The sequence below is a fragment of the Mus pahari genome, chromosome 2 (genome assembly GCF_900095145.1).
Source record: "Mus pahari chromosome 2, PAHARI_EIJ_v1.1, whole genome shotgun sequence".
Classification (NCBI taxonomy): Eukaryota; Metazoa; Chordata; class Mammalia; order Rodentia; family Muridae; genus Mus; species Mus pahari.
Window position 1 is genome coordinate 129,774,989 of NC_034591.1, and position 24,388 is coordinate 129,799,376.

Here is a 24,388-nt window from a genome sequence, read left to right on the forward strand (position 1 = left end):
TATATATAAAATCATTAAATTCTTACCATGACACCCCAGAGAGGAAGGTATTAAATGCTGTTTCCATTTTCAGTTCATCACCTTCCTGCCTCTAGTCTCAGTTTTTCCAATTATGATTGAGGCCAGTCCATACCTACTGATCTAGTAGGTTCACAAAATATCCAGAAGATGATGCGTGAAGACAATGTATGTAGACTTTCCTGTCAAACATGGACAAAACGCCCAATTGGATAGATACTGTCATTACCAGGAGAAGTCTGTTCTCTAAGGAATCCGGCCTGAAGCTTCTCTCAAGTCACGCACATCATAAGGGGCATATCTTCCTCACAGCCCTTCATCCTAGAGTCCCACCGTGCAAACAGCAAGGCAAATGGAGCTAGGGACGTAGCTCAGTTGAGGGAGTCTGTGCCCAGCATGCACAAAGCTCTGGGTTGATTTCCCTAGCACGCCATGAACAGGGCATGAGGACACATGCCTATAGCCTCATCACTTGGGAGGTAAAGGCAGGATGGCCAGAGTTCAAGATCATCCCTTGGCTACATAAGAAACTTAAATCAAGCCTAGAACACAAACTCTGTCTAGAAAATAAAAACTGGAAGAATTTCATGCATGTTAGTTATAGGTCTGTCTCTGTGGGTTTGTGCCAAAAGCTCTAGGTGCGAGAGACTGAGAACTTGCTCTTAGAGATGTTAACACAAGCATTTTTCCACAATGGATGTCCTGACCCTCAACAAGTCACCTCTGGCCACCTGATTCTAGTAACCATTTTACAAATCCCCCAACTAGCAACGTGCTAAGACTGGGCTGTTAACTTTCCCTGACACCAGACTCTCTGGACAGACTCCTGAATGGATGGACAGGTAGGGAAGACCTGATGGGGCATTGCCCCAAAGCCTGCAGTGGGCAAGGGCAAAGAGAGCAGCTGCGGTCTTGATCATCACCATATTGCTATAGGAACCAACCAGAGGATCACACTGCCGGCTGTGGGTCTGGGGAGAGCAGGTCTGTGACCCCAAATGGTCCCGTGTGCCCCATATGAGGGTTTCCTCAATGCAACTAAAGAGTTTTGGGTCTTCCTGTGAAACAAACCCTTGGGCTGATGGGATGCAGCCTCGTGTTTTTTGTATGGTCCACCCCATAGGCGTCTCAGAACCTCTGTTAGAAGCCTGCGGCTAATGCAGACAAGGACTTTGGCCCGAACTAGGGAAAAGGTTTGAAGCCCACCTTTGCTTCTGTGGAGTTTTGGGAGGTGTGAGGCATCCTTTCAGCACTTCAGCTATCTCAGCTGTGTGGTGGGAATAATGTTTATTTAGTGGGACCAGTGGTCTAATTAAATAAAACAACCTCTTCCCCCAAATACAGTAACTTGACTTCCCCCACACTTAGGTGCAGGCTAAGTAAAATGAAAACAAAACAAACAGAAGGAAACACTGGGTGAGCCAGACTAATGCTGTCGAACAGGGATATTTTTAAAAGAAAGGGAGCTTCTAGCTTTGATATCATGGAAGGATGATTTAACACAGACAGAGCAAGAAGGCAGAGAGACAGGAGAAAGGGAGGCTCCTGATCTCAGCTTCATGGAACAGTCCCTACCATCCCCATCTTCTCTTCCTTGGCTTTCAGCCGTGGACCACTTCACCTGCTATGGGCCATCATCACACTGTCCTGGCTTGGTTGCCAAGCAACCGCTAAGATGCTTTGCTTTGACACGTGGAGAGCCTTGTGGATGTTGGTCTGTCTGCACATACTTTCCCAGTCTTGGGCTTTGTAGGCAGAACCCACAGCAGGTGTTCAATGAAGGAACAAGACAGAGGAGGAAGAACATCCCAGATGAAGGGAATCTAGTTAAGAAGGGCTTGCAGAGATCGAAAAGGTACACTAATAACCACTCCCTATTCTGCTCACCCCCTACTCCTGGAAAATTTTGTTGCTAAATCGCAGGGCAGGCCTGAAGACTGGGGTGGGGCACTCACACCCCAACAGTAACACTGACATCGAAAGAATACTGTGTTCCTGTCAACCATAAAGAGGCGCTAAGGGGATCCGAGGCATCCAGTGACATTGCTCACAATATGAGATGGACACGCTGGATCCTCAAAAGAGGTCTCTAAGATCAAGAATACCGTGTTCACCCACAGAACACCCACCTCCCTCAGCTGCTCTTTCCTCTGCGTGCGTACCTGCTGGAATGGCCCAAGTGACTGAGAGGCAGATGGAGAGAAGAGATGCAGACATGACTCTCCACACTTCCATCATGCCCTGCAAAAGCAACTATCCATTTCACAGAAGAACAAACTGAGGCGTCTGCAGCGTGTCTTTGCCATAGTCACTTCCTCACAGGTGCTCTATTGTGGCTCTGAACTCTCTCCTCTCCGATGACTGAAGGGTAAGTCAGTGAGTCCCCACTTATCCCTGGAGACCAAAAGTGACTTTGGTGGATGCAGGGCCTGCCTGAATGACCGAGTGCTGAGCAGAGAGATGAGGAACGTTTGGCCGCTTGAGGAAAAGTATTCACCTACAGACAGGACATGTCGCCTGGTTATGTAATCCAATGAACCCAAACTCTAAAATGTCTTAGGTGCTAACATGACCGTTCAAAAGGTTTTGGATTTCAGAGCATTTTGGATTGGAGGTTTTTGGTCTATGCCATCATTTACAAATTAAAAAAAAAAAAGCCCACACCTTGGATACCACACATTTTTATGTGAATTCTGAAGCTGTACAAGGGGCCCAACCCACTTTCAGAAAGACTGTGGATGGCGTGTTTCAAACTCCAAACCATAGCCACCTGCTCAGCCACTCCTCTGGTCACTGAATTCCCAAATCCAAAGTGAGAGCCGGGCATGCAAGAAGGTGCTCCAGCATCTGCTGATCCTTGACTGAGCTGTTTGCCCACATGTGGGGGGCACTTCGTGAAGACCTGATCAGCACTGGCCAAAAGAGAGAGTTCCCTTTTTAAAATGTGAATGTGTGTGTGCATAGCATGTGTGTACATACATATATATGCATTTAAGTATGGGGATGCATGTTGTGGGGACACATGGTAAGTGTGCACGTAGGAGGGCTCATGTGACTGTGGGATGGTGTGTGTGTGTGTGTTTGGGTGCGTGTCCATGCCCGCAATGCATGTGGGAGCCTGAGGCTGATGTCAGGTCTTCCTTCTTGGTTCTCCACTTTTTAACCGAGGCAGTCTCTCAACAAGTGCAGAACTTGCTGATTCAGCCACTCTAGCTGGCCGGCTTGCCAGTGAGATTCCCCCCCCCCCCCACTTCTGTAATCATCACTGGGATCATAGGTGGCTGCCATACCCATCTGGCTTTTATGTGGGTTCTGAGGCTATGAGCCCAAGCCCTCACATTAGCTCAGCAAACACTTTATCCACCGAGCCATCCCCCAGGCCTTGTTCTGCTGACCTCGGAAGCACAGCCACCCTTCTACCTCTGCAGGCATCCCACTGTACCCAGCTGGAATATATCCTCTAGGCTACAAATGTCAGTGCAGGTACTGAGGAAACCCGGACTCAGCCATTGGCTGGTTGTGTGGCTTCTGGAAGTTTTTTTTGTGTTCTGGAAGCCCAGGTGTTTCCTTTACAATGTGGGGTGGGGGGGATTCTACCTCCCCTATTTACAGAGTGATGTCCCATGTAGTGGGTTCCTAGGACTACCGCATTAGGCTCCTCATTTTGCTGGTTTCTAGACTGTGTGGCCCAGTGGACAGGGGAAGAAACAAGGAGCCTATGTGTCTAGGAGAAGATAGGGCCCTACAGCTGTCCTCAGAGCCAAGCAGCTTGCTTTGATATCATCCCACGAGAGACACTTCTGTCCCCACACAAGCTCTGCTATTCCCATAGCAGCCTAAGAGGGGCAATGTTCAGGTTGCCCATGAAGACAAGTAGCCGCTTTCTAGACACGTCCACACCACTTGGGCCCAGTATCGAGGCCCTGTGGAAGTCTCCAGGGTCACTGTGTGCCAAGACTTGGGAGCTTCCAGGAGAAACTGGAAACTAGAGAATGTCTTGACTCCATTCCTCTGCTCCAGACTTGGACATCAAAGCAGAGGACAGTGATTTCCAGCCTCTGAAACCTCAAACCATGAGCCAGAGCAGGCAAAATCCCAGAGTCAGATAGTATCTCACTCCGGTACCCTGGTGCCTGACACTGCTCAACATAAGAGAGACTTTTAGAGTGCTCATATGCACACGTGCATGTGTGTACGTGTGTGCATTGTGTGCGTATGTGTTGGCTTGCTCTATAAGTAGAGTCTAATATCAACTAGAGGGGTGGGGCATTTTCTATACAGACCCCTTCTTAATCTAAAACTGCTACCATCCAATCCTTGCTTTACAGCTGAGAAAGCTGAAGTCCAGAGACTGAAAGCTGACAGAAAGACCAAGATTGAACCCAGTTCATCCAACCTTATTCTATGTCACTGGAGTAAGACATAGATGGATCTTCTTTTGAGAGACTGGGGGCATTAAACTCAAGTTTTTTTATTTATTAAAAATATGCATATTTTTTTATAAGACACAAAGCCTCAAGTTGGCAAGCAAACAAAATCCAGGCTAATGTGATGCTGCTTTCTGCTCAAAGGATGGGCAGAGTTGCCTCACAGATGCAGCTGTCGGATGCTGCCTTGGTTGAGCACCGACAATAGCTGCTGCCTTATTCCCTGCCTCTTTCCCCAGTATCACTCATTAATTTCTGTTCTGTGGGCACTGGGGCTTGCCTGCTGCAGAGAAGTCATCTGGCCCTGTAGCCTTTGCTGTAGTCGGCTAAGAGATGTTCATAAGGACCCAGTAAGAAACAGATGACGGAGCCTGACTGGCCATGCTCTCCCTGGGGGAATCCCTGGGTCTGCAATGATTCTCTTCACAATGTCCAGAACATCTTCCAGTGTAGACATCTCGGCTGGCTTGTATGATTCCTGGGATGTAAGTTCTTGGAGCTTCTGAAGCCAAAGTGGGGAACTCTCCTGGTCCCTCCCCCACCCCCCGAAAGCTGGTGAGAATCAAGTGCTCAGGGTCAGTCATAGGCTATTGAATGAATGAATGAATGAATGAACAAGTGAGTGAGTGAGTGAATAAGCTATATTGAATCCTTTTAAAAATGATTTACTTTTATGTGTATGGATATTTTGCCTGTATGCATGCATGTATATCTGTGCACCACACGCATGTGTAGCATATGCAGAGGCCAGAAAAGGGCCTTGGATCCTCTGGAACTGGAGTTACAGAGGTGGTTATAAAACACCATGTGGGTTCTGGGAATTGAACTTGGGTCCTCTGCAAGAGCAGTCAGTACTCTTAACTGCTGAGCCACCTTTCCAGCTCCAGAGTTTGTCAGCAAGGGGCCAGCAAGACAACTCAGTGGGCGACCGCAGGCAGCTCAGAGAGCAAAGATCTGAGGGCTCGAGCATCTTCCTGGAACCCACGAGGTGGGACGAGAATGAACTCTTCCCGGGGTATCCTCTGACCTCTACATTCGCAAAATAAGTAATTAAATACATGGAGAATAAATTAAAAGTTATTATTATCAGCTCTGAGATCTTTTCTTTTCTTTTCTTTTCTTTTCTTTTCTTTTCTTTTCTTTTCTTTTCTTTTCTTTTCTTTTCCTTTCCCTGCCCACTAATGTGAGGAACAGGAGTAAGAGAGGTGCTTAGGGGAAAAGCCAGGTGCCCTTGAACGAGCAGGCATGGGGCTTTCAAGGGAGAGTTACTAAGGCTTCAGAGCCTTAATGTCCTCATTGGGTAAGTTTCCTTATTAATATAGATGGTCACTTGCTCCTCCTAGCTAGCTCAAAAGCCAAGAGATCAAGAGATGGACAAGTGTTCTTAGGACTCAGAGGTCAACACTCACCTTCACACACACACACACACACACACACACACACACACACCCTCCAAAACAAACAAACACAAACAAGACCCACCAGAAACCCAACCAAACCCCACCCCCATCTGCTCATGTCAACCGTGCCATGCAATGGTTCTGAGAAGCTTCACTGAGCTGTGACGATCTTGTGGGCGTCAGACACCACAGAGAGTGGTGGAAGACATTCTCACCTGAGGTCAAGACTCATGGTGGGTAAGAACAGGTCCAGCAGAGGTAGGGAAAAGTGAAGTCACCTACCAGCCTCCAAAGGCTCCCTTGTATGCCTGGGAGCTTCTCCAAGGGTGGCTGAGTGGTTACCTCTAACTGGTCCTTACTTGTGACCCTGTGACCCCAATGAGAGGATCACTCATTAATTATGATACAGAGCCTAGCTTCCCGGTATCTGTGAGTGGCTGCAGACTTCCCAGAGGGGCTGGGCATGGAACCGAACTCCAGTCCCCTTTAATAACTTAGTCCTCTTAACTGTGACACAAAGTTTTCAAGTCCGGGATGGGACGTATGCTCCTGGTGACAATGTTGACAGACACAGTGTCTGGTGTCCTCGAGGACATGGACACTTGACGCATGTTTCACAGCCGTTTGTCGTGGCAAAGCATGATGTTCCTGTGAAGGAGAACATGCTAATCTAAAAACTGGGTTGGTGCAGCCTCCTCCAGCAGGTATCTGACATCTCCCACGTACGTCTCTTGCTCCACTGTGGGAGTTCGCAGGGACAGGGTAGACAGTCCCAAGGCACCACACCATCCTTGTGAGATTCTCCCCTGCCAGTCCTTAGAGCAAAATATCTCTCACCCCAGTCACCAGAGTTCAGTCCCTAGTCCCGACAATCACCAAATCTATTCTTAGGTCATCTGGCTAACACAAACGAAAGCAAGGTGTCTCTGTGGGGACAGTTTGGGACGTTTTTACTCTGAGGCTCACCCAGGCTGCTGCATATGTCAGGAGTTTGCTCCTTTTCGTTGCTGGGTCATATTCTACTGACTAGGTATGCCATTGCTGTTTACTTCACATTTGGGGTTAATCTAAGTAGATACTGCCAACCTGCTCTGGTATAATATCCTTAGTGTGGAAACTGCTCGGCTGAGTCTACAGTTAGGGTCCAATTCTTATCATTCTCTCTCTGTCTCTCTGTCTCTCTGTCTCTCTCATACACATACACACATACACACACATAGAAAATAAAACACACTCACATGCCCAAACCAAAACACACATATACACACACAAATCACACACACACACACACACACACACACACACACACACGCACGCACACTCAAACACACATACACATCACACACACCATCAAAGGCAAAAACAAATTCCCAAACCCCTGACAGTCCAAAGCGAAAAGCTGACTTCCTTTAGATGCTTTTGGACAGCTCTGCACAGCCAGAGGACCTGTGAGCACAACCAAGACCAGGAGGTGGCTTCCACCAACAGCGTTTGAGGCCAGGGGCAATGTTGCCAACTGTGACACTGAAGGTATCTGTGGCCTTCAGAGGTGCTCAGGACCTTCAGTATCCACACCCTGTCCAGTGGGGCCTTGGGACTTCTCTTTCCCATTTCTTAGATGTTTAGATAGCGTGGCTTGCGGGTGGTGTGCTGAGATTTGGTGTGGTGTTAATTCTGAGTGTGGTATTTGACTGTCCTGGACTGTTCACCCCTAACTCTGCCACCACTATACAAACAAACTCGGGCTAGAGAAGGGATGAAACTCTGCATGGAACAGAGACAGGCATTCGCAGCCGAGGTCCCCATAACCGGGCCTGGAGCCAGCACCTTCTCCCCACACAGGAGATCCCCTGGCTCTGCAGAATGGTCTTCGCAGCCTCAGCAGACCATAAGACTGAGGGAGCCATCCAAGACCAGGAAGGCCCTCAGCTGTGTGCTGACCTACAGACTGCAGATTCAAAGGTTGTAACAGACATGTGCACAAGCTGGTCTGGTGCATCTGTCTTGCAGAGGCAGGAGGAAACACGCAGGGGGGCTCTCGGGATCGATCTGCAGACTGGGATCCAGCATTCTAGATTCCCAGACATGTTCCCTGGTTCTAAGCCTGAGCCTGCGACCCGCTCTGAGCAAAACGCTTCTGCGACTTCTGTCGAAAAACAGTTTGCATCTTAACACAGCAGTGGGTGACACGCTCAGGGCAGGAAGCAGCCTCCTCCCGGCCTCACCCACTATGGCTCCGTGTTTGCAGATAAAAATACCCTCTCCTCCTCTCTACTGTGGAAGCTGTCCAGGGTCATCCGCCTACACACACTTCCACGCGATTTCTGACTCTGGTTATAAAACCTTGGCCCCAGGTATAGAACACAAGGGGATTTCATAGGCATGTGTCCCAGCATAGCCTCAGCCATTCCTGAAAACCTTTTGGGAAATTCACCTTCAGGCTTTGAACAGTGTCTTCAAAGTCCTACTCTGGGCATCAAATATCTATGAGGGGGGCATGATTTTCCTCTGTCTGTCTGTCTGTCTGTCTGTCTGTCTGTCTGTCTGTCTGTCTCTTTCTCATAGCAGGTGCTGCTGATCTCAAGTCTTGCTGCCATGTTTCCTGATCATCACCTCTGGACATCCCTAGCTTTCCCAACCCGGGTCATCACGGCCTGGTCTTGACCAGAGCTCAGCTTGCTCTGTCTCCTGGCTATTCTTCCACCCACCCTCACCCCTGCCCTTACCTTTAGTTTCTCTAAAGGTGGCTCAGATCTCACACATTTGTTTCTGAGCCCCTCACTCATGGTAGCCCTCTCCTTTCTAGCTGATACAACATGGACTCCTGAGCAGGTGTCACTGCTAGCCAGTGGTCAGACCGACTCCCCCATGGTAGGTAGAGGCTGGAAAGTCATCCTGTGAGCTAAGCAAGCTGGTGATAACTAAAGTTGAAAGGGAGACCAGGCCCCTAGTACATGGAGCTCTCATGACCACATTTTAAACAGCAATGTTGGATGATGCTAACAACTATTCCATTTGTTAAATCTGTAGGACGTGTTGGGCCCTGAGCCCATGGTTAAGCATAACCCTCCTACAGATGATGGAATTAGGGCACAGAGAAGGGAAGTATCAAGTCCAGGGTCACACACCTAGTTGGTACAGCAGAGATTTGAAGTGAGGTTCAGTGCCAATGACCACAGCTCCTCAAGCCAATCTTGGATCCTGCTCTAGGCGCCTCTCCCATCAAACCTTTTCTAGGCCTTCCTGACAGTTTCCAGGCTCCCCTTTGCCCACTCACAGTCCACCACCCACTGGTCTTGAGTGGGTCCATCATGCTCATCACTTCCCACATCTTTCCAGAACAGAGCCATAGTCTCTATCAGAGCATGCGTCTTCCTGGCTCTTGATGTTGTGCAAGTCACCTCACTCTCTGCATCAGCTTCCTCATCTATAGTCTGAGAGTGGAAGGTGTCCCTACACAGACACAGGAAAGCCAAGAGTGCAGCAGGACAGCCATAGTGTCCCAAATACCACAAGCCCTCATGTGAGGAGAGCTCCCTTCTAGCCCTCTCACCATCAGTCTCTCTGGTTGACCTTGTCCACACCACAATTCTGCTGCTGTACCTGTGGGCCACCTCCAATGTCTCTGGCACCTACAGATATGGCTTCTTCCTAGTAGGCCCTGTGTGCTTTAGAGTCAAGCCACTGCCATGCCCTTCAGGGGCTCTTGTATTGCAACATATCAGTGGTCAACACTGTCTCTACAATCTCTGAAAACCCTGAGCTACCCTCCCCAGTTGTCAGAGCATCAGCTCTTCTGGTACTCAGAGACTCCTGAATATCAGAATTAGGAGTAACAGGTACTGATTAATTTTAATCAGTTATTCAACCAGCTAACCAGCCAACCAACCAATCAACTAACCAACCAACCAATCAGCTAACTAACTAACCAACCAACAAATCAGCTAACCAACCAACCAACCAACCAGCATTCAGAGTTTACTCATATGCCTTGGCCCTGTGGTAGTTGTTGAAGACCACAAGAACCCCTCTCCATACACCACTTCTGGCCAAGTGAGTGCATAGTGGACAGTTTCTGGGCACTGTCCCCTCAGAAGCTTCTCCCTGTACCCTTTTGGTTGGCAGGACCCTGTTGGGAGTCCTGCCCTGTGGCTACTGACTGTGGTCTGTTTAGGTCTTGCTGCTCCATTCTCTTGGTGGTACCTGGTTTTTGTCATGGCCATGTGACCCAGTGTCTGCCACTGAGACACAAGAATGAGATGGTTTTATAGTGTGAGAAATTTTGATAAAAGAAGAAAATGACCTTTTAGACTCTTCTGTAGAACAAGGATGGAAGAGACCTTCTTTCCAGAGTGGTAGAAATGTTCAAAGGAGGCCACATAGAAGAAAGTTTACCTGACTGCCTATTGCCCAGGGAGTAAAATTGTCACCATGTCCACCTTTGTTTGTGCGATGTTTCCTCTGAAATAGCACTGGAAGTCTGGCCCGCCCCACTCTCCATGGTCTATACCCAGCATGTATCCCTCTTCCTACAGACCTTCATAAATGGCCCCTAAGCCAGTTTCTCTACCCAGCAGTCCTGTGGCTTTCCTCTCTTCTTTTGCCCCAAATACTTCTGGAAGATTCATTGGCTCCAATTCTGAGGCCGTATCCTTAGAATGCCTGGATCTGTGCCCAGCAGTCCATGAGAGTCCCAGCACAGTGTTACTTCTGATAGAATATCCTGTACATAACCTAGGTACCCACCAGGAAAAGCCACAATAAACAAGTGGTGGGTGAGTCACCCAGAAAAGATGAGTTAGAATGTATTTATTGATATCTAAGATGTTCAAGCTCTTTTAGTATGTAAAAGGCTCAAAAATATAGTATTCATCAGCCACAGAGAACCATCTGGAAGGACATTTGACAGAAGGGTTAGCAGGAGTAAGCTTTGTTTCACCACATTTCATCTGAATCTTACTTTCTTCTTTATACTTTTTGATACCATTTGAATTTTACATAATCATTACATAACATCTCTATAGCCAGGGGGAGACAGAACTACTTTTATTTTGAAAAGAGGAAAAAATACATATGGACTTGCAGCCAGGATCCACCTTCTTTGGGCATGCTTCCCTAGTCACATGAGACAAGATTTGGGGTTTACTGTCCTCTTCTAGGCAAGATCCCCAGCCCCCCACAACTCTGCTACTGTCTCTGCCTAAAGCTTTCTAGTTTGGTAAACTCAGAAATGGTGAGGTAACCAGAGGTCAAGTATCTGAAGGTTAAACCAAGGGCTGGGGTCAGGAGCTTGAACCTGTGAGATTATGCAAATGGACCCCAGAGAGAGCAGAAGATGCTGGCTATGGAGATATAGGTAGAGTCACAGTGGGGCAACGTCTATTTTGGCTTTGCATGCAGAAGAAATACCCATGGGCACATGGGCATCATCTTGCCACACTGCTCAGTGACCTGAATCACTTCCTGGCAGGATGACATAAAGACAGTTCAGCATAGAAACAGATGTGCACAAATGTACACGTCTACCACTGCACAGAGACATATTAACCTGGCCTGCTCTGCCTCGGCCATGGCCAACCACCTCCACAGTCATTTTATCAAGCTGAACCTAATAAAAGGGATGGTGCCACTTTTTTCTCCAATAGATGTGTGTGTGTGTGTGTGTGTGTGTGTCTGCTCCCCAGCACTGGGTTTAGAGATGTGCATTACCAGGCTAACTTTTATGTGGATGCTGGGATTTGAACTCAGGTCCTTGGGCTTGTACTGCAAGCACTTTACTCTTGGAACCACCTCACTAGCCCCATTCAGTTTGATTTCTGAACAAGGAAGTGGGTCAGTCTCTGGAATCTCACCAGTGATAGGCTACAATAGTTATAGCACCTGGGCTAGGGCTGGAGCAAGGAGGAAAGCTTTCTTTTTAGGGCACCCCCACACCCCCATTATGCCTTCTCCTCTCCTTCCTGCGTCTTGAGCCGAGAGCTCTCTGAGACTCTAGGAGAAGCCATGGGCATCCTATCCTTACACTTCTCAGGATGCCTAGCCAGGCACAACACTGCATTCAGGAAGGGGTTCCCAGGGGAGCAAGAACACGCCTGCTCCTTGCTCACTCCCCAGGGACCCTTCCTTGTCAAGAGACTCCAAGCTGAAGCTCCCTCTGGCCTTTCCAGCCCCTTCCCTCGGTCCGCTCTATGGAGGCAGAGTCTTCCCTTATTGGTCCTTGGGATGGAGACTGGATGTCCTTCCTCCTCTCAGGAGGGAAGGAGTCTGTCAGAAAGCTAATCCTGGAGTCTCCTCAGTCTGTCCCAGTCCTGCCCTCTAACTCCACTTCTATGCCATCAGGAAGACAAATCGCACAGCTGTCCCTTGGTACCCAGGACAGTTCACTGTGTGGAAATCTGCAGGTGCCCAAGGCCATTGTCTAACACTGTGCAGAATTAGCATAGACTCCCCTCCCACCCCACACATCCTCCTGTTTCCTTCAGACTTCTTCACCTGTAATATCGCCTAATATGCAAATAATATGTAAATAGTTGTCATTGTATTGTCTAGGGAATAATGACAAGGAGAAAAACCAGTACAAGTTCAGTACAGATGTAGTTTTTTCCCCTGAATATTTCTCATCAAAAGCTGACTGAATCCAGGCATGTTAACCTGTAGATCTGGGGGTGGGGTGGGGGTGGGGGAGGGGAGTTGGGAGACTCTATTTCTGTCTTCTGCCATTCCTCCAACTGTTGTAAGAGCATGTGTGTGTGGGAGATGATATTTATGAGGGCTCAACACCTGCCATTTCCTAGAACCCAGGAACCCAGCAAGCCTTCTACCTAGCGCACTCTTTGCAGGTATCCGAGCATTTACTGAAATCTTCTGAGTCTCACTTTCCTTATCTGTCACTGTGGATCCTAATAGCTACTTTTTGATGTCTATATTTTATGGGGGTTTTTGTTTTGTTTTGTTTTGTTTTTTACTTCTTTGGGCTTTGTTGGGTCTTTTACTGGATAGACAGTCCCTGTGAGGGGTGCTCAATCATAGAGACAGGAAAAGAGCTGGCTTAGCCTGCATGCCCCGCTACCTCCTGAACACAACTCTGGTCTCTGGGCCAGCATTCCCTTGCCCTACATACAGCCTGGGGCCAGGAACAAGAGAACTTAGGAACAGCTCCTTTACTCCCAAACCTACTGAAATGGCCCTGACTGGACAATTCTTACGCCCACTTGCCTTCCCAGGCAGGCCACAGCAAAGCCTGTTCCCCACCGATTTCTCCACTTCTTGGCCAATGACACTTCTCTGGATGTCCTTCCAGGCACAGGGCTCCCACCCCTTGAGACCTTGAGCTACACACTGGACTTTCACTAGCAGCCTTCTCCTACCTCTTGGCTTACCACACCTGAATAGAGTTCAACCAGTGGTAGTGTCGCCTGCTCCATAGTATCACTGGGAAGATAATAGATAAACATGGGACAATGTCTCACACAGCTGGGGACACCTGGCAGGAGTTTAATATTTAAATTTGGAATGTGTGCCTGTGTTCGTGTGTGTGTGTGTGTGTGTGTGTGTGCATGTGTGTGTGTGCATGTGTGTGTGTGCATGTGTGTGTGCATGTGTGTGTGCATGTGTGTATGCATGCATACGTGTGTGTGTGAACGAGTGTGTGTGTGTGTGTGTGTGTGTGTGTGTGTGTGTGTACCCAGGGCCTCATACATGCTTTACCACTGAGCTGCCTCCTTTTTCCAACGCTGCTTTAAACACATTCCTTTCTTTTCTTTCTCTTATCTGTCTTTCCCCTTCTTTCTACCTCCCATTTCTCCCCTATCCTTGCACAGAATCAGCTACATATTTGGATCCAATTTAAACAAAACAGTGGGCCTCTACAGTTGATAAGAACTGTAGGACTAGATGGCTCAGCAGGTTAACACACACACACACACACACACACACCTACCTCTGCTCCCTCCCCACTTAATCTTTTATCAGATTCTCTTCCACCTCCCAGATATGTTTATTCAGATTTTCTAACTCTAAGGCCCCAGTGAGCCCCAGTCCTCTGCTTGGTTCATGGCTGACTTAGCTGGAGAGCAGGGGACAGAGGCAAGACAGAATTCTTGAAGATTCCAGGAAAAAGGTTATTAGTAAAGTGCATTTTATTAGCCTCAGACTCATACGGCAACTGAGGTTAAGAGAGCAGGGGAGTTAAAGTGGTTTGTATGGGGTTTAACAAATGGGCAATACTTAATTTATAGTGCTCATGTTTCTTATTTTCAAAGTACTTTGCTAAAAGCCCTGGGCCTCTGCTAGTTTAGTGTTTCGCTTCTTGGCGGTCAGTCTGCTTGGGGGGGACACCTCTGCGCTGCTACAGATACAGGCCCCTTTCATCTGCAGTGATCCTATATCACCCCCTGACTGTGTGACCTTGCAGGCAGGCCACAGGATAGACCTGGGGAAAGAAAAGCCCTGTTGGATGGATGCTCCATTGAGCTGATTTTCTTTCTCTGCTCAATACAGCCTCATCTCCACTCCCATCTCTCTGTTTCCCAAATGCAGCATTATTGGACCTTTGCCAGTCCTTCTGAAACCAGAACATGTCACAAGCCATTGCCCGCCCTGATGAGACTGAACCTCTGATAGCTCTCTGCTCTTCCAGATTTGAGTCTTGTCCTGGACCTACTTTGGGGGTGCTGCCTCCAAATAGTCTGCATACCCCACAGTTTCTGCTGGGCGGAGATGCTTCCTCTATGGATTCCCTACCAACTTCCACAGTATGTCAAGCTCCTAACTCTCCCGTCAAAGTCCAGGTCAAAAGTCCCCTCCCCCAGGAAGCTACTGCTGACTTCTCTATGCAGAAGCAGGCCCTAATGCAAAATAGCCTTAATAAGGTAGCTATTACTATTCTCACCATCCCCCAACCCCAGGTCAGGTCAGTATCCACCACAGCCTTTGTGCTGCTGGCTGGCCGCCACCTGCTAGTGTCTATAGGAGAGATGTGAGTACCCCAGGCTCTGGTATTCCTCATCTCTGATGCAGAGCACAGCAGAGCAGTTAAAAGAGTAGAAAGGTTCCAATTCTACGCCTAACTAGCTGCATAGATATGACATATATGGTAATGTCAATCTTGTGGGTTTGTGAGGGATAAACCAGATGCTGACCCAAAGCCGTTAGCATTTAATGGCTCTCTCTGGACACTGGCATGTGAATACCACGGCTGGATAGCCCATGGTCCCAGTGTGACTGGGTCTTCCTGGTTTATGCCTGGCCCTGGTACTGTTATGGCTTATTCTCAAAAGTCTCAGTTTAAATGAGAAGCTATATAGCCACAGCCTACTTGCCTGAGGTCAGGTCTACTTTTATTTACCGGTGTGCCCCTGGCACACTAAGGAGTGCTTAGCATGTGGTTAATAAAATCAAATGAATGAATATGTCTCCAGGTCTGAGACATGCTTGGCTTCTGGCAGGAATGTGCCTTGCTGGGAACTGTGAGTGACTTCTGGTATTTCTTAGGCTGGGATCAAGGCCATGTACATGAATCGGTAAGTGAGTGAGCCCCGGTCCCTACCCCATGCCCAGACTTTGCTGCCAACACCACTGGAGAGGGATGAGGGATAGCCTCTCATTGAGGTAAGCAGAGCGGGTGGAAGAGTGAGCCTCTGCCCAGTAGCAGGGAGCAGGAGTGAGTTCCCCACTGTCCCTGGCCACAGCAGCACCCAACTTCCTGTCCCAGTTGGGAATCAGTATTGATTTCCTCCTTGGAGGCTACAGGAGACCACAGCTCCACTGGGAGCAGCAGGCTTGTGAGGGTCCTGGGTCTTCGTTTCTACAGAACGGGACTCAAAGAGACACAGGCCCAGCAGGCGCTGTCCCCACCCATCCATTAGGACACAGGGGAGAGCCCACCTCAGTCTAGAACCCAGAAGTGGAAGGAGGGAGCCAGGCTTTTTTTTTTTTTTTATTCCCAGATCTGTGCACAGAAAGGAATCCTACCAAGGTTGGTTGGTTGGTTGGTTGGTCACAGATGGCATGCTAAGCATTGTGGCAAAAATAAAGAACATTGGCTCAGTTAGCTGTCAAAATAGCCCTAATGAGGTAGCTATTACTATTTTACATATAAGGAAACAAAAAGAGAGAGAGAGAGAGAGAGAGAGAGAGAGAGAGAGAGAGAGAGAGAGAGAGAGATTTGTCAGAGACCCAGGGCTAATGAGAAGCAGGACATCCTAGATCCAGAACCTTCTCTCATAGGAGCCAAATAAATCATGATAAGAAGAAAGCTCAGTTCTCCATCTTTTCCTGGCTGTGTGACCTTGAAGCTGGCTCACCCTCTCTGGGCCTCATGTCCCTTTTCCAAGGGTACCGATCTAAGAGGCTGTGTTTCTAGAGCAAGGGCACCCCCTATGGCCAAAATATCTTTTCCTCTGGGGTGACCAGGCTCTCTGGGGTGACCAGGCCCGGGGTGAACCCAGGTGTTCAGAAACACAGTGGCCCACCATAAGGGCCTAAGACAGACTGGCCCAAGGCCACTTTCACAAACAGCTCGTGCAGTGGGGCCGGAAACCCACACTGCGGTTCTAGTGACCAACAGCTGGCCTTCCGAGCTTTGGAGCTCTCCTGTCACCAGGTGGGGGACCCATGCGAGCTTGGGGAGGAACTGTGGGCAGATGGAGGGCGCCCAGAAAAGATGAGGCCTGAGATGCATAGAGCATAGGGTAGAAAGCTCTCTCACCGGGTAGCCACTTTTGGGGAGAGAAGCTGCCTGTCCGCGTCCCTGTTCACAGCTCAGATAGCATCCCAGGCGCAGGGGCAACAGACTACGGGAACGCAGCCCTATCGGATACTGAGGGGGGAAGCCAGGTGCAGGAGGCTGGTGATATCTGGGGGGGACAGGCTGATAGGGGTCCCCGCGTTCTGAACGCCCCTAGCTCCGGAAAGTTTGCGCGCCCCCTCCCCGCGCCGCGCCCGCCTCTGAGTGCCCGCTCAAGGTCACAGCTGACACCGCGGACACCGGGGGCCCCCCTGGCCAAGCTCTGGCTGCAGCCGAGGCCGCTGGGTCCCCCCGGGCTACAGGGAAGAAGCCGCGGGAAAGGTGGCAGAGCCCGTGCGGGCAGCGGGGTAGAGAGGCCCCGGCCCGGTCCCGCCGACCCTCACCTGCGCCCGCTCCGGGGCGACGATGCCGCCGCCGCTGCCGCTGCCGCTGCCGCCGCCCCTGCTGCGCGCCCGGCCCGGCCCGGCCCTGCGTCCCCGCCGCCGCCGCCGCCTCTGCGCCCCGCGCCCGCTCGAGCTCCCGCCGCCGCCGCTGCACTGCGCTCCGCCCGCCGCTCCCTCCTCCCGCTCTCTCCTCCCCCGCTCCCCTCGGGCCCTCCCCGAACTCGGCTCGGACAGCGCCCCCCCACCCCGCCCTCACTCGCCCCGCCACTCACGCGGGTGGGCCATGAGGACGCATTTCCCTCCCTGGGTACCAGCTCCATCTCTGTCTGCTGGCCATAGCCCCTTCCCCAGACACCCCTCACTGAGAGTCCCTAAACATTCCTTCTCCCCATCTCTGCTCATGGGTCAGAAGCATCCACCCCCCACCCCCAAGGAAACCCATGAGTGACTAAGGGTGAGAGGGTCTGTGGGGAGACCAGCTTTGGAGGGGATTGTTTGGATCGACGATGCTGAAGGTTTTAGCCCTGAGATCTTTGACACTCCTAGAAAGGACAATGGTTGGCCCTCAGCCTCTGCTGTGGCCCCACTAGGGCCTGGAGGAGTCCAGGACAAGGGGCCCTGCCTGAGAAGCAAGTTGAAAACCCCAGGCACCCCGGGAAACAACCTCCCCACTTAGGCTTCCCCTCCTTGGCGCAGGCCCCAAGTCGCAGAAAAGCTGAGCGCCTGCAGAAGCCAGGCCACTGACTCCCAGCGCCTGGGTCCGCGCCATGCCATCAATTAATCATGCCCGCTTGTTTATTTATTTATTGGCTTTATAAAAAGCCAAATGCACTCCTCGCAGAAGGCAGGAGAATAGAAGGTGGGCCCCCACCCGATGCACCCAGCAGGGTAACTGACCTCCCCTGGTTAGTCTCCCTAGTGAGGGAGGGTCAGTCACTGAGCAGATCCTGAAGTTCACATATTGGGATATCTGTTTTCAGTGGACACTCTGGACCTTGACACCATCAATGGGCCCAAACTCACCAGGCCTGAGCTCTGCAGCCCTGGGATGGAGCAATGGTTACTTCTATGCAGGGTTTAAGCTAGGAGGGCAGGGAGAGGGGGCTGGGAACTAGCCATTAGGTGGAGACCTCTCAGGTGTGACTGAAGGTGTCCCCAAGCTTGGCTCAGGGCTAGGTTCTCGCTGATCCACACTCGGCTTGGCAGGCAACACCTGTATCTTCTACACCATCCCTGGCCGAGGAGAGGACATCTCTTTACCGATACCACAACCAGGCCTAGCTCTTCTCCCCTCCCCCATCCCAGCCTATCTCTTCTTGCCTCCCCCATCCCAGCTGAAGACACAGACATGGTGGGCTTGCTAAGCAGCCCCAGGTTTTCCCACTCACCAGTCATCACAGCCCTCTGGAGCTTCCCCAGAATCTGCTCTTAGTTCTTGCAGGTTCTCACAACCTCTGCTAAGACTTGAAGCCAGACATTGATCATGCTGGTCCTACTCCAAAGCCTTGAAGTGGCTCCCTGGTACTCCTATGTGCAAGGTAGTTTTTAATGTTAGCTTGATACAAGCTAGAGTCATCAGAGAGGTGGGAGCCTCAATCGAGAAAATGCCTCTGTAAGATCTGGTTATAGGCAAGCCCGTAGAGCTGTTTGTTTGTTTGTTTGTTTGTTTGTTTCAAGACAGGGTTTCTCTGTGTAGCCCTGGCTGTCCTGGAACTCACTCTGTAGACCAGGCTGGCCTCGAACTCAAAAATCCGCCGGAGGGCCCAGACCATTATGGGAGATGCCATCCCTGGGTTGGTGGCCCTGGGTTCTATAAGAAAGTAGGCTGAGCAAGCCTTGAGGAGCAAGCCAGTGAGCAGCACCCCTCTGGCCCCTGTGTCAGTTCCTACCCCCAGCTTTCGATCCTGATTGAGTTGTGGTCCTGAATGCTTTCCCAGATGAACAGTGAGATGGAAGTGTAAGCCATTCCTCTCCATTCCTTTCCAAGTCGCCTTTGGTCATAGTGTTTCTTCACAGCAACAGTAACCCAGAAACCCCACACCTCAGGACTCCATCCAATGCCTTCCTGCACCCTTCTCTTCGGTCTCAGTGCTGCTCTCCACAGAGCTCTCCAAGTTCTGTGCCATGCTGCCCTTCTATGGAGCTGTCTCTTCCTCTCTTGAGCAGTCTTTCCCCAGTCTGGGTTCAAAGCACTGGCTTAGCAACTGTCTCTTGTACGATCTTCAGGAACCAGCAGCCAAGTTGGAAAGAGGGGAAAAATAAAATTAAAAAAACAAAAAAACCCAACTCACTCTTGTGATCCCAGCACTTGGGAGGCTGAGGCAGAAGGACTGCTAATGATCTGGAGGCCAGCCCAGGCTACAAAGTCTCATGCTAGCCTAGGCTACAATAGTGATATTCTGTTGCAGGAAACAAAAGGCAGGAGTCAAGAGGCAGTGTGGTGACTTATAGTTCCATGGGGCCAGGGGCATGGTTTCAGCCTCTGAATCCACTGATTCATCTGTTTGAGGAATCACACATTCCTTGGCCTCAGGAGGAGCATTCAGCCACAGTTCCTCCCCAGCACCAACTGTGTGCTAAGCTGCTGGAGTTTTTCAAGATGACCTGGGAGGTACGATGGAAAACGGGAGGCCAGCCTCAAACCCCTGTGAGGACCAGGTGATTCCCAGTGGGGTGATTTCCTGCTCCCTGTTCTGGACTTTACCTATGAGATAGCAATGCTGCCTTCAAAGTGAGCCAGCATCAGGGAGGCCATAAGGCACACCGAAGACTGTGGCATCTGGGAGTGGGCAATGCACAGCTCCATTTGACTGTGGCCGAGCACCGATAGGAACTTAGTGAGTTTTCAGTTTACAAGAGAAGCTGGGCATTTGAATTTTTATATGAGCATTCTTGATCTTTAAATGCCATCAACAAATTTTTTAAATGCACATCTTTAGGGGCACCACAGAACCCCTATGTGCTGTCGGGTCCTCAGGCCGGCAGCTCGTGGCCCTGGTTAGGAGGCAGCTCAATGCTTGGGACTGATATCATAGACACGCTCACACTCTCCTCTCTGGTAGTTTGTTGTCCTGAGCATCTCAAAGGCACAAAGGATCATGGGAGTGTCAGGAAGGAAACACCATACCCCATCGATGGAGGGCGGCAAGCTGAGAGGCTGGGGTGAGACTTCCCTACTGCATGTGGAAGTGGGTCACAAGGGGTCAGGGGTCCTCACTGAGCCTCGGTTTCCGCATCTGGGAGTGGACTGGGGCTGGGCAGGGTGAGGTTGCAGAACTGTCAAAGGTTACATGAGGTGACCACAGCGGGAACTGAGGACGCAGTAGGCTCCATGGTTGCCGCAGCCCATCTGGTAAAGAGGAAGTGCGCCAATCTGGACACCCCGCAGAAGTCTCACTCCACTAAAAATAGGGCCCTGACAGACTCCTGAAAGTTGGAGACTTCTTGGGAGATGGAGTTGGAAGGCAGGAGGGAAATGGGTGCTCCTGCCTGCAGGACCAGGAAACAGAGTGCGGAGAAAGCACGCTCAGGGAGAGCCGGGATGTCCGGCATCCCTGACTTCCTCACCAGAGGAAGATGGTCCTGGTGTTTGTGTGTTGGAGAGAAATATACCCACAGCCGGGGAAGTTCTCTCTGTGCTTTTGTCCTGCCAGAATTAAAGCTGCCTTCAGCTTCCTGACTCCCCGCAATGCCTGCATGCCACTGTTTTAGTCAGATTAAATTAGTAACTGCACAGGCACAAAATAATAATCCTACTATAGGCCTGTGGAGAAAGCTCAATGGGGAAAGCACCTGCACAAGGACCGGAGTTCAAATCCTTAGAACTCATTTAAAGCTAGATGCTTCTCAGATGCCAGCTGGCCTGGCATATGAAGATAACACTGAGAGAACAAGAGGAGTGAGAGAGAGAGAGAGAGAGAGAGAGAGAGAGAGAGAGAGAGAGAGAGAAAATAAGAGAGAGAGAGAGAAAATGAGAGAGGGGGCTCTCAACAAGGTAGAAGGTAAAAAAAGATACGTGATATTGTTCTGACTTTCACACTTGTGCACATTGCACACACACACAAACATGCACATAAACACATGTACACACACACACACACAAACATGTGCACACACTCACAGATAATCCTACTCTGCAGAAAGTGGGTGGTACTGTAATGAACGGATGTCAGACACTCAAGGGATGGAGCTTGCCTTTCACAGTGAATTCTAAGGTGTGTTTTCACCTCACCTACCTGGAGAACTTCCACCAGGACACACTGGTGACTAAAGTCTTGGGTCTGTGGCTGGGCTCCTGACTGGGACTCTGGGTAGCAGGTGAGACTGGAAAGGTGCAGCCCACACCTCACCCTGTCGTATAGAACTTGAGACAATCTGGCTCGTGGGCTAAGTGGGCATTTTTTTGAGTTGGGGATAAAGAAATTTACAAAACAGTCCCTGCCCTTTAAGGGATTTTTTGAGGGTAGGGGAAAAAAAAGTCAGGATGACATATTCACAGTACCAAATGCCACCAGCAAAGATGGAACAGAGAGAGGGACAGCCCACCCTGTACGTTTCAGAGCTGGGAGGATTTTTTTTTTTTATGAGCATGGTATTTTCTCGGGTCACGTGTGTGTGTGTGTGTGTGTGTGTGTGTGTGTGTGTGTGTGTGCACACGCGTGCAAAACAACACACACCAAGTGAGGGGGAGGCCAATTAACTCTGAAGAAAAATGAAAGGCATTGAGGAAGCCTTTGGGTGGACTGGCAGCTGGGTTCCCAAGAAAGTTGCAACATTTCAGTTCCCACCTGCATTTGTTACTTTTCTGTTGCTGTGATAAAACGCCACAACCAAGGCATCTTAAAGAAGAAACTGGCCATCGCTTATGGTTCCAGAAGGGTAAGAGTCCTGGATGGCAGAGAAGAGGCATGGCAACCAGTGGCCGTCATGGTGGCAGGAACTGGGAGCTGAAAACTCACCTCTTGAACTGAAAGCACAAAGCAGAGAAAGAAATGTTTAACTCTCAGAGGCCCAGTCAAGTGATGCACTTCCTCCAACCAAGTTGCACCTCCTAAACTGCACCTTACAGTACCACCAACTGAGGACAGGGGTTTAAATACCGGAGACAACAGGGTACTTCACATTTAGACCATATCTCTAGGAGGGCCATATCTCTATGGCCCTCAGTAGATCCCCCCCAGAACCCCAGGGCCTTGAACGTGGCAGGCAAGTACTGCACCACGAAGCTGCATCCCCAACTCTGTCCTTGGTAAACACATGGGCTGGTCCCAGCAATTCCACAAGGCAGGACCCACCAGGCCTCTGTCCACAAGGCAGGACCCACCAGGCCTCTGTCCACAAGGCAGGCTCCCACCAGGCCTCTGTCCACAAGGCAGGTCCCACCAGGCCTTGCTCCACGTTACTGGCTTCTTCTTGCTTGTGCCTTCTCCAGAAGACCTTGGCTTTAGCTGATGGGAGCCAGTATACACTGAAGGGTATATTTCAGTCAGTGCACACCACAGGGTCAGGCAGTGCCAACCTTCTCTCTCTCTCTCTCTCTCTCTCTCTCTCTCTCTCTCTCTCTCTCTCTTTCTCTCTCTCTCTCTCTCTCTCCCTGGAAAGTATTTCCCCATAAAATGCACATATAAGAGGGAACAGAAAGAAGTGGGAGAAAGTCTGCCAGTCATTCATCTAACATGGGATTAGTAGCCACAATATAGAAAGAACTCAAAGACTTAACAAGGTTCTTGTAATAATCCAATCAGTAAGTAGGCAGATACATGGAACAGCTACAACTCAAGCCAAGAGGTAAAAATGATTAAAAAAAAATACACACACAAAAGCACTCAGTATCCTTAAGCCATCAGAGAACGGCAAATCAAAATGACATTGAGATTTTATCTCATCCAATGAGAAAAGTTATAATAAAAGACATAAGTAACAAATGCTGTATGTGGAGAACATGAACCCTTACAGATTTTTGGTGGGGATGTAAATTACCATTGCTGCCATGGAAGTCAGTAGGGAGCTTTCTCAAAAAACTAAAAATAGAAATACCATATGACAGCGCCATGCCACTCCCGGGAATATAACTGAAGGAAATGAGGTCAGCATACAAAGGAGACATTTGCACATGCGTGCCCATTATAGTTCAAGTCATAGCAGCCTAGATATTGGGTCAGCCTAGGTGTTCACCTACAGATAAATGTGTGTGCATGAGTGTGCATGTGTGCATGTGTGTGTGTGTGTGTGTGTGTGTGTGTGTGAGTGTGTGTTGGGGGAATGGTTTATTGAGTCATAAAGAATATTGACATTCGGTCCTCACAGCAAAGTGGAGCAAAGTTATCATGCTCTGCACAAGACAGATGAAGAAAGACAGAATCACATGTTTTCTCTCTCATATGTGGAAAGTAAAAGATGAAACAATAAAAAGGCTGGCATGTGGCATGTGCCTGTGATCCCAGCGCAGGAAATCACTGTGAGCTCTAGTCTGGCCTGGGGTACCTGGTGAGGTCAAGGCCAGCTTGGGCTGTGTGACGCCACATTCTGCACCATGAAAATTTGTTTCATTTATTTAAAAAAAAAAAGTTAAAAATGAAACTGAAGGAGAGGATGAAAAGTAGATGAAAGGGAAAGAGGTAGGGAGGGGGAGAGAGGAGGTCGAGGGGAAGGGGAGGAAAAGGAAAGTAGAAAATAAAAAGAACAAACTGAACACAGATGGTGAAATGTCAGGCTTGCTTGGAGAGGCCAAGCACACGGAGACCAAGCCTGATGGAGACATGTTACATACACATACGGAAATGCCACCATGAAACTCATCAATTCTCCAAGCACACGGAGGCCAAGCCTGATGGAGACATGTTACATACACATACGGAAATGCCACCATGAAACTCATTAATTCTCACAATTAATATGCTAATCCTTACAATAATGAAAATAAATCAGTTCCTAAACCAGCCCACACTTCTAGAGGGCTGAAGGATCAAGCAGCACTCACCCCATTTTACAGTTTTATAGACAACGTATCTGCACTGAACAGGGGAATGCCTGACTCTTGGCTGCCCCAGAGTGGTTTTTTGTTTTTGTTTTTTTGTTTTTTTTTCTGAGAGGCCAAAGTAGTGGAAGCAACATGTGATAGAGGGGAAGGTGTGGAGGGTGAGGGTGTGAGGTGAGACTTGGAGAGGGAAGGTGGCTAGGTGGCCACAGCTAAAGTCACCCATCTGTTTACTTTCCATGTGTGCACGCCCACCACGGTGAGTGGACCTTGTGTGTGGGTAGGACTCAAAGGTGTGTAGGCATAGTGTGGTTCCCCCACCTCGGAAGAAGACAGTCCCACATGGCTCAGGGTTGCACCAAAGCCAAACACTTAGGAAGGCAGGCCCTTCCATTGCAGCAAGAGGGCCTGCACAAGAAGACTCAAAGGAAGAAATG

The 24,388-nt window shown here is 49.6% G+C and overlaps 1 protein-coding gene and 1 long non-coding RNA gene across 9 annotated transcripts in view; one reads left to right on the forward strand and one right to left on the reverse strand.

Moving 5' to 3' along the window:
- Atp2b2 (ATPase plasma membrane Ca2+ transporting 2) overlaps positions 1-17,024 on the reverse strand; it is a 293,782-nt gene extending 276,758 nt beyond the window's left edge. For 4 of the 8 annotated variants that reach the window (XM_029535206.1, XM_029535205.1, XM_029535204.1 and 1 more), the window contains exon 1: positions 16,976-17,023. The gene's annotated coding sequence lies outside the window, so the exon portion shown is untranslated. Of the gene's footprint in view, positions 1-16,975 lie in introns of all 8 variants that reach the window. The other 4 variants (XM_029535211.1, XM_029535209.1, XM_029535208.1 and 1 more) reach the window with 2 other exon arrangements.
- Positions 1-24,388, forward strand: part of LOC110315249 — a 46,958-nt gene that overhangs the window by 19,632 nt on the left and 2,938 nt on the right. The window lies entirely within an intron of this gene.